Genomic DNA, 8,670 nt, shown 5'->3' with positions numbered 1-8,670 from the left:
TGTGGGATACCATATGGCTTAACAATTTGAGAGGTGTCTAATGCTTTAAGCCTGGAAAAGGAGTATGACTATAGATGCCTAACAATTCAGGTGAGGCTGGATGTAGCTGGTGATTTCCAAACTAATTTTTTTACCACATCAGCAAATATGAAGTTCATCTGTGAAACCATATTTCACTTTATAGTGGTTTTAAAAAAAAATTAAATTAAATTGGACATTAGAACAGAAAGGCCAATGGGAGTATATGCAGAGGTATAGAAAGGAGAAATATTTAATCCCACATTACTGTTGTAAGGCTAATAATAATATGAAGGACTGAAGTAAAACCCTCCCTAACAAGTAAGGCACTAATCCTAGAGGTAGTTACTGTTACTGGCCTCTTTGGTCCTCTCTCTGAGCTTCCCTTTCCCCAAGCACCTTCTGCTCTCGTAGGTGCTGCCTGCAGTCAAAAAGGCTTTCGGTGGACCCACAGCTGGTTGTGTAATTTCATTATCGGAGTAGCTTCAATTCATTGTGTCTCATTTCTATTTACATACTGTCTATAAACATCCGATGAGACTCTGGAAGGTTCTTGCTAGCTGTAGGGGTTTGTGGGATAATAATTTCAAATTAATGCTTGGCTTGGAGCTGATTTTCATATACTCAAGAGCAAGGTTTTCATTCTTTGTATCTGGTCTGTTCTAGTTGAACAGGGAGGTGCAGAGAGGGTTTCTGTTGCCTGTCTGGATGAGCTTAATCTCTGACCAGGCTTTTAGGACAAACTCTTGCCATGGATGAGCTGGAAGTTCATGCGTATGCTCTAGTCTTCACTCAAAGTGTGTGTCTTTTTTAGGCAAGAGTTTCTTCCAGTAAAATCATAGTCAAGAATATCTGCAGAAAATAAATACAAAAGGATTGCAGTGAAGTTATTTTTACAGAAGTTTCAAAAAATTACTGTATTTTTTACTCTCCACTCTTGAAAGATGGTTTAATCAGGTTTCTGATACCCCAGTAGTGTTACACTGTTACAGATACAGCCGAAGCATCAAAAGCAGGGGCAGAGATGCATGCAGAACCAGCACCGGTGACAGCAACACACAAGCTTTAATGTTTAACATGGACCTTAATTTTAAAGTGGCTTTTACATAGTGAGAAAGTGTATCTTATAGAGGCAGTGTTCTTATGTAAACATTTGCAATGTTTATCCAGTATCCATTTCTGTAAGGGACCTAATAATAGCAGAGGGTTAAATATTGAAATTGCAGATACTTGTGTACCTTACCCAATTCTAATACTATATTTAATCAGTAATAAAATTTATTTTTAAACTTAGTTTACCATGACTCTTTTAACTTCTCTCTCTGCGTGCTGGGTCTCTTCTGAGCATCTTTGTTTCTCCTGTTGGATTTCAATCTTTATCGGGCGTGTGCTTTTGAAGCAAGTTGCCCTCATTTACCACACTTGCTTTGCATTGCAGCACTATCTTGGATGATGTGAACTGGCTTATTTATACATTGCACTGAGCTGTAAGATGAGCTTTAGAAGAGCGTTTAATGCCACTAACAGGCTTTCGGTCCACACAACCAGACTAGAGCTATTCTAGGCCAAAACACCTGAAAGGTGTATACTGTGGACACAGGGTGAGCATCGCCAGTTTCCCTCTGCAAGCCCTCTCCCTTTGGGCCACACTTGTTAGCGAGTGGGGAGACCCCAAGAGAGAGTCAGATGCCTCCTGTGGTGCAAGACCCCAAATCACTGCAGAAACACCTGAGTAAAGAGATTAAATGGGATGAAACACACAGGTGATGTTGCACTCAGACTTACTTACCTTGCAGACACTCTGTGCTGTTTAAATTAATAGATACCTAATAGCCTTGCATATTGTTGATGAGGTCCTGTGATGTGCCTGAAGAGGACCACTAGTGCAGAATAGCAGTGGAAGTACACATGCCCGATCCACCCGCTGCTGAGGACGTGCAGGTTAACTCCCCTCAGGCAGGCTGCAGAAAATAGGCTCAGCCATTTGCAGGGTTTGGCCAATCCTTCCAAAATATTTTACAGGTATGTGTTGATGTTTCTCACTAGTTGTTTTGTATGCTCAGCTCTCTGTCCTGGGAAGTCTGAGTTTATTAGACATCCATTATAATTGACACATTGTTGCAGCAGGGGTGAATAGATGCATTAGACAGATGATCTTAATTGGCTTTCATCCAAAAGAATTAAAATAAAAAGACAGCTGAATTTCATTCACATTTTCAATTAGTAAAACTTCCTTTCATTATTATAATGCCTGCTGAAACAGCAGCCACATCAGGGTGACAAATCCCGTTATCATGCTTTCTGCAATTGTCTTCCAAAAAGGCGTCTATTGAAAGCATTGTCTGAGCGTGTGTATAATGCTGACAATCAAGCTCCGCTCGGAAAGCTGGGGGAGGGTGTCTGACTGTGATCTATATAGAAATGCATTTCTTTCCCGTGCTGCTGGTTCTTCAGTGCTGTGTGCTTGCGCTGGGGCAATGTGCTCTGACAGGCTATGCGTACTAACAAGATCAATCACTGAGCATTAGTGGAATTCTCATGCTTTCCACCTATTTTTCTTCCCTTTCTTTATTGAGCGTGATCCTCTGCAGGTGTTATTTGTTTGTCAGACTGTTACATAGCAAATGTGGAAATAATTTTTTTTTAGGGAGTAGATAACAGCTGAACCCATATTGCAGACAATGGTTTCACACTGAAGTACTAATCGAAAAGAATGTGAAAATAATTCTTTGGGCATTAGAGGAAGAAATAAATGGCTTCTTGGGAGTGGGGAGCAAACAAAGGGGCATTAGGGTGTTGTTTTTTTAAATCCTTTTTGAGCAGCTAAGCAACCTAATGCACTTGTAATGGCATCCCAGATTCTTAGCTTAGCCAACTCACCTAACTTAACCAGACAAAATGATATTATTTATTTGTTCCATATGTGACATTGAAGAGAAGCATGTGGATAACTAAGAAAATCAGTTCATCTGGGACTTGTGTTATCCAGTTTCCTTTCAATGAGTTACATGCCAAGAGCCAAATGTATTGCCTGAGGGTTGTTTTCCTTTTATTTATTTAACTATTTACTTATTGAATTGTTCCAACTTACATAATTTCCTACATCATCTAACTTTTGACAGTCATGTTCTTTCATATCTTCCCACCTGAAACTACACATATGGATCACAACCATCACATTAGGGAATGATGTTCAGTTTTCCACATGCGGAAGCTGGGATCCATTAATTTCAAACATCCTAACAAGATATAGTCAGTCAATGCCAGAAATCCAGTTAACAGACTGAAAACTTGGCACTCTGATGCCACAGGTTTTCTGCAAGTGACAGCCCCTGCACAGATGAGGGGTATTAACACCTCTGCTAAAGCCTACTTTATCTTTACATGAGGATCTTGTAGCTCTAATCTTTTGAAACTGTCTGGTTCATGGATTCCTCAGGATTTTGGATATCACTGCCTTTGCAATTTTGTCTGCATAAAGTCAGCCAGTGAGAATTTCATGTGTAGTACCTGTGGCTTCACTGTGCCTTACCTGTACCAGTTTCAGGTACAGCATGAGCATGATGGATCTCAGTGATGCTTTATGGACAGGCAGAGAAAATTATATGCATCAGTTTAAAGGACTGGTCCTAAATTATGTTCTTCCGTACTAGAAACCTGTCCCCTGCCCATGCTTCAAAAGCCTCTAGGGACAGGTGAGCTGACCATTACTCTCCTGGGAGCTGGCTTGTCTGCTCAGTGTAAAACAACTGCTATAAAGAGCTCAGGGAAAGTCATGTCACAGGAGGAAGGAAGGCTGCGAGGCAGCAGAGAAAGCCAGCAAGTCAAGAAACCTTTTTTCCAACTACCTGCCTCCTCTGCAGTCTTGCAGTTCCCAGTGTCAACATCCATGTTCCCCTAGTTATTATTATTATATACATTTTCACAGCAGTAATTCCCAGAGCATCATGAGACTCTTCAGCACACTTCCCATTCTCCTTCACAACACCTTCTTTGAAGAGATGAGCTCCAAGCACAACAGGAGGAATCCTAATTACCATCCATGGTGAAAAGTCAGAAGAGAAAAAAAGATTGGTAGGAAGAGTGGCACCTTGCAGGCAGGCAAGAACCAGACTTGGTTCAACCTCCCACGGAAAAGCAGCTCCATTTCTGTCGGTCCCCCTCGGACATGCTGTCCCTGCATGTCAGGTCAACACCCCCCTCACGGACTCCCATGTCCGTCAGAGACAAGGCACCTTGCAGCAGGCTCCTGCTATCTCAAGTTATGTGGAGGAGTATTTCCCCAGGAAGACTCCTTCCAATGACATTTCTGATCAGCAAGTTTGCTGTCACCTAATTTATACAGCTCTACCGGGACATGTCATTCATTTTCATAAAGTATTGTGAGCTCTTCAGTTGGAAGATGCTAAGTAAATGCAGTTATTGCCTGGAGGAATGAACTCCACATTATTTTCAAATTAATGCAGTTGGTACTTTTTATTTCCTCAGATTTTTTGTTCTTTGTCTCACATGCCTATGAAAACCCAACACAACTGTGCCCTACCAGGCTGGGAGAGTTCCTCACTCCCGGCCCTACCAGTTTTGTTTTCCACTTTTTCATCTGGCTGGCCGCCTCCAAAGGATTAATTAAGCATTAATTTAATATCTGTCAGCATTTCCGTTAAGTAAAACCAAGACAATTTTGCTCTTGGTCAGGCTTCTGGTAAGGAGGAAAATGTGTTTATTTTTTAATGATGCACTGGAGCTCCCGAAGTTGCTGTAAAGCATTCTTTATAAAGTGTGAAATGTAAAAACAAAAGAATAAACCAAAGCCTAAAACTAAAACCACTAAGGAATAATGATGAAAAGGGAAGAAGGCAAACCATTTCTCATCCTTCCTACTAGAGATGCATTTTATAGCTAATGCATTTAATGAGTCAACATTGACTTATATTGCCTGAAAGCTCACTGAATTATTGAGTATCTGTGGTATGGATTATATGGAAAAAATAGTTTGAAATGGCTTTTTCCTCTGTGCAAATTTAATTTTATTTATATTCAGCTACAGTTATTTTCCAAGGTTGTTATTAGACGAGTTCATCTTTCCTGTATATTTTAAAGACCTGATGTGGTTTAGTAAAAAATAGACTTTTTACAGAAGCTTTAGAAGCTCTGGGGTTTGAAAAACACCTGAGGAAAGCTTAACTGAAAGAAAGACAAAAGAATAAATCAACAACAACAGCATTTCTCTAAGACATATGTCTACTAATTTAGCCTGAATAAAGCGTCTGTCATATACTGGGCTTTTTTTCAGATGGATAAATATTGACTTGGTTTGATTTTTTTTATGTCCTCTAAATAAATAATAACAATCTGAATATTTTATTTTTTCCCTTGGGTAATGGGAGGGCACACTGCTGGTGAACAGAGATGAAGAGGGAGCTGCTCCAGGCACAGGTACAGTGTATCCTTCACTGCGGACCTGTTTATTAGATTTTTCAACTTCCAGTCTTAGGTGGTAGATTGATTTGGCAGAGATTAGATAGGAGGTAGAAAGGAAAGCTGTCTTGTTAACCATTTCCCATATGATGATTTAACATTGACTTGGCACTGTTCTTTAGTGCCCTGCAAACAGACAGTTTTCCAAAAGGGATGGTGTCTGCAGCTCACATGCAGAGCTTTCCGATAGCTCTGTTTCACAGACATTTCTCTGAAAACCTGGCCATGGATGACACACCAGCGGGAACCATATTAGCAATATCATGCTTGTCAAACACAGCTTTGAGAAATATTATTTATAGGGCTGGCTAGTAAACAAATCCATTTTGTGAAAAACGTTCAGTTTTCAGAATGTGATTTTGGTCCACATCAGAATGAAAATGAGAGCTGTCAAACTTTTTTTTTTTGTGGAGGGAAATAAAGATCCTGGGGACTAGCCAATAAATGGTTTGCCAGGATGTGCTCCTGGGACGCGGAAACGCCAGAACTCAGTCCGTGTTTCTTCTGAGTCTGAAAAACACTCTTGATTCAGGAAAAAAAACCCACATTTTTCTCAAGAAAAAACATGTCAACACTTTTGATACCAATTTCAGTTATTAGCCACCTCGTAACTGGCTGTCCATCTAGTCTAAACAGCTAACCTCTATACTGCGCACTGTGGTTCTCCACTGTTCCTGTCTGGCTAGTTAAACCTTTCATCTTCGTTCCCGCTAATCTATCTGGTGCTTCTTAAGTGAACCAGAGTTACTAAACAATGAGATTTGCCACCACAGCCAAAACCATCCATCACCTTCCTTTTAACTGTGCTGTCTTCTAGGGCTGTACGCCCCAAGCCGCATGTGCCTCATGATGGGCAAAGCAGATGACTCTGATTCTTGGGTGCAGCCCTCCAAAATCATAACACATGCATTAACATGGGTATCATTCTTCAGGAAGACTTGGTTTCACTGGACCACGACCTAAATAAATGCAATTAGGAGCAGAAAATCTGAATGTATCTGATTACTCGGTCTCTGTCTTTCAAACCATGTTCTTGTCCTCTGCAGTCAATTCCTGAAAAGAAATACTCATTTGCTTAGCTTTCATACTCTTAAATCAGTGAAGCTGCTCTCATCCATCAAGCTAGTCCAGTGCACTTTGCAAAATAGAGGCCTTATATTGTAAATTCCTTTCTAAAACGTCTTTCCATTTGGGGGTGATTACATATTGTAGAAATATTTCCCATGCTGAGAGTATGACACAGTGGAGCCTTAATTCCTCTGGTCATTACCACAGTGCAAATAATGGGGCAGCAGCAGCGAAGACCCAGAGCTGCTGCTGGTGTGATAGCAAATTCAGCTGCATAAAAAGTGCTGACAGAAAGGGTGCAGTCACAGCATAAGTGAAATATTAAAAAACCCGAACTTTCATTAGCAGGAATTAATTTGCACGGTCTTGCCAGGCCTACTGTACATGCTTACGAGTTGTATAAATAAATATCACTGTACTGTAGCTGGGGAACTTGGCATAATCTAGAGATGAGCCTGCAGCTATGGGAAGCATTGGGAAGAGGATCCCACGTGCTCCGCTCCCTGACTGATGCTCTGACCACCAGAGCATGCTGCCACCCTACAAAGCATGAAATGAGACGGTTAGACAGCCTGGCTTTGCAGTGTGTGAAGTGGGATATCCTTTCTTAGGGCACAGTGACCAGCTAGCAGACATGATAAAACAAATCTCAAGAAGCTGAGGAAAACGCGAACCAAGTAGGTGGCTGGATCTTATGTGCCGTACTTAAAAATGCCTTCTCTCAGGAAGGTCTTAAAAGTCACTCCTTCAACAAAATGCTCCCTTCAAAGGAGCTAGGAAGAGCTTGTGCGTAAGCTTGTGAGGGGAACACCTTGCAGGGCTGCTGCAGAGGGTCAGAAGGAGCAAGCAAGGACTTGGGAGACACAGGGAGCCACCCTTTCCCCTTCACTCTGCTTCACAGCAGAGAGAGGAGCCACATTGCTTTAAAACACACTCACGAGGAGCCACATTCACTCCTGCAGCCTTCACAGCCTTATCACCAGTCAGGACATGAAGACCCATTACCCCAGTGACCAGAGGTCTCTCTCTTCAGTAGCAACACAGGGGCGAGAGGCAGAGGCAAGGTCCAGGAGCTCTCGGCTCCCTGCGCGGGTCCTTTGCTCCTGTAGCTGCTGCTCATGCACCTGAACCCCAGGAAGGCTTTAGCTATTTAACCTATGAGCTGCCGACCGCACAGGCAGACCAGCACGGGCCTTGGCAGGTGCTTAGGGGCTCACCCACCCTCCCCAAGGCTGTCTTTGAGGGTTGGCAGCACTGGGTGTTCAGCTTGGTGTTGCTGGCATGGGGCAGCTGGCAGGAACTCAGCGATGTAATTTAAAGCTCCTTAAACGAGTCTTTAACCTTCTATGTGGGCACCAACAAATGCAGTACTGGAGGGCTCGTGTCAGGTCTCCATTTTATTTCCACAAGGCCACCATGAAGGCACAGGCTCATGCAAAGTCCCAGGCTCACTCGCCTGAGCCTTTTGAAGAGGTGGTCGGACTAAAGGCTCAAGTAAGGTCACCGTGAGCTGCTGACTGACCAAGCCATGTGTTCAGACACCCCCCAAGGTCTAATGGGACCTTTGATCTGAAGACCTCATTGTGGAAAAGCACCTAAACTGTTTCACAGATAAAGGTCTAGCCTAGAAATGGAGAGCCTTTCTCCAAAGGAATGCCGTACTTCTGGGGCACTATTCACCTCTATTGCTGTCTATTTTAGCTGGGTTTGTTTGCTTTAGGTTGTAGCGGTTTTTAATAACGTCTTACCTCACTCTCCCCATGGCTGAATTTTAAATGGAGAATGGCAATATATACATGACACAATAAACATGCTCCTACACCAAAACCACATGCTGAAGGAGGCTCTGAGTCATTCCGAGGTTTCCTAAAATTGCACAGTGAACAAAATTTGACGTATAATTTTACACTATATTTGTATAATGTTGCTGGTTTAGGAGAAATACAGCTAAAAATACTTTCATATGAATAATCCTTATTTAAGAATTTATGTACTTTTTTTAATTGAGACAACACTGCTTCACACGTGGCTAGAGGAGTCCTGTTGAATATGATGTTGCCTCCCCGGTACTGACTTTTGTGCTGTCAATGCTGTGTTGCCTGCCTT

The sequence above is a fragment of the Haliaeetus leucocephalus genome, unplaced genomic scaffold, assembly GCF_000737465.1.
Source record: "Haliaeetus leucocephalus isolate CR32 unplaced genomic scaffold, Haliaeetus_leucocephalus-4.0 Scaffold555, whole genome shotgun sequence".
NCBI classification, from domain to species: domain Eukaryota; kingdom Metazoa; phylum Chordata; class Aves; order Accipitriformes; family Accipitridae; genus Haliaeetus; species Haliaeetus leucocephalus.
Note: the sequence above shows the minus strand (reverse complement) of the source record.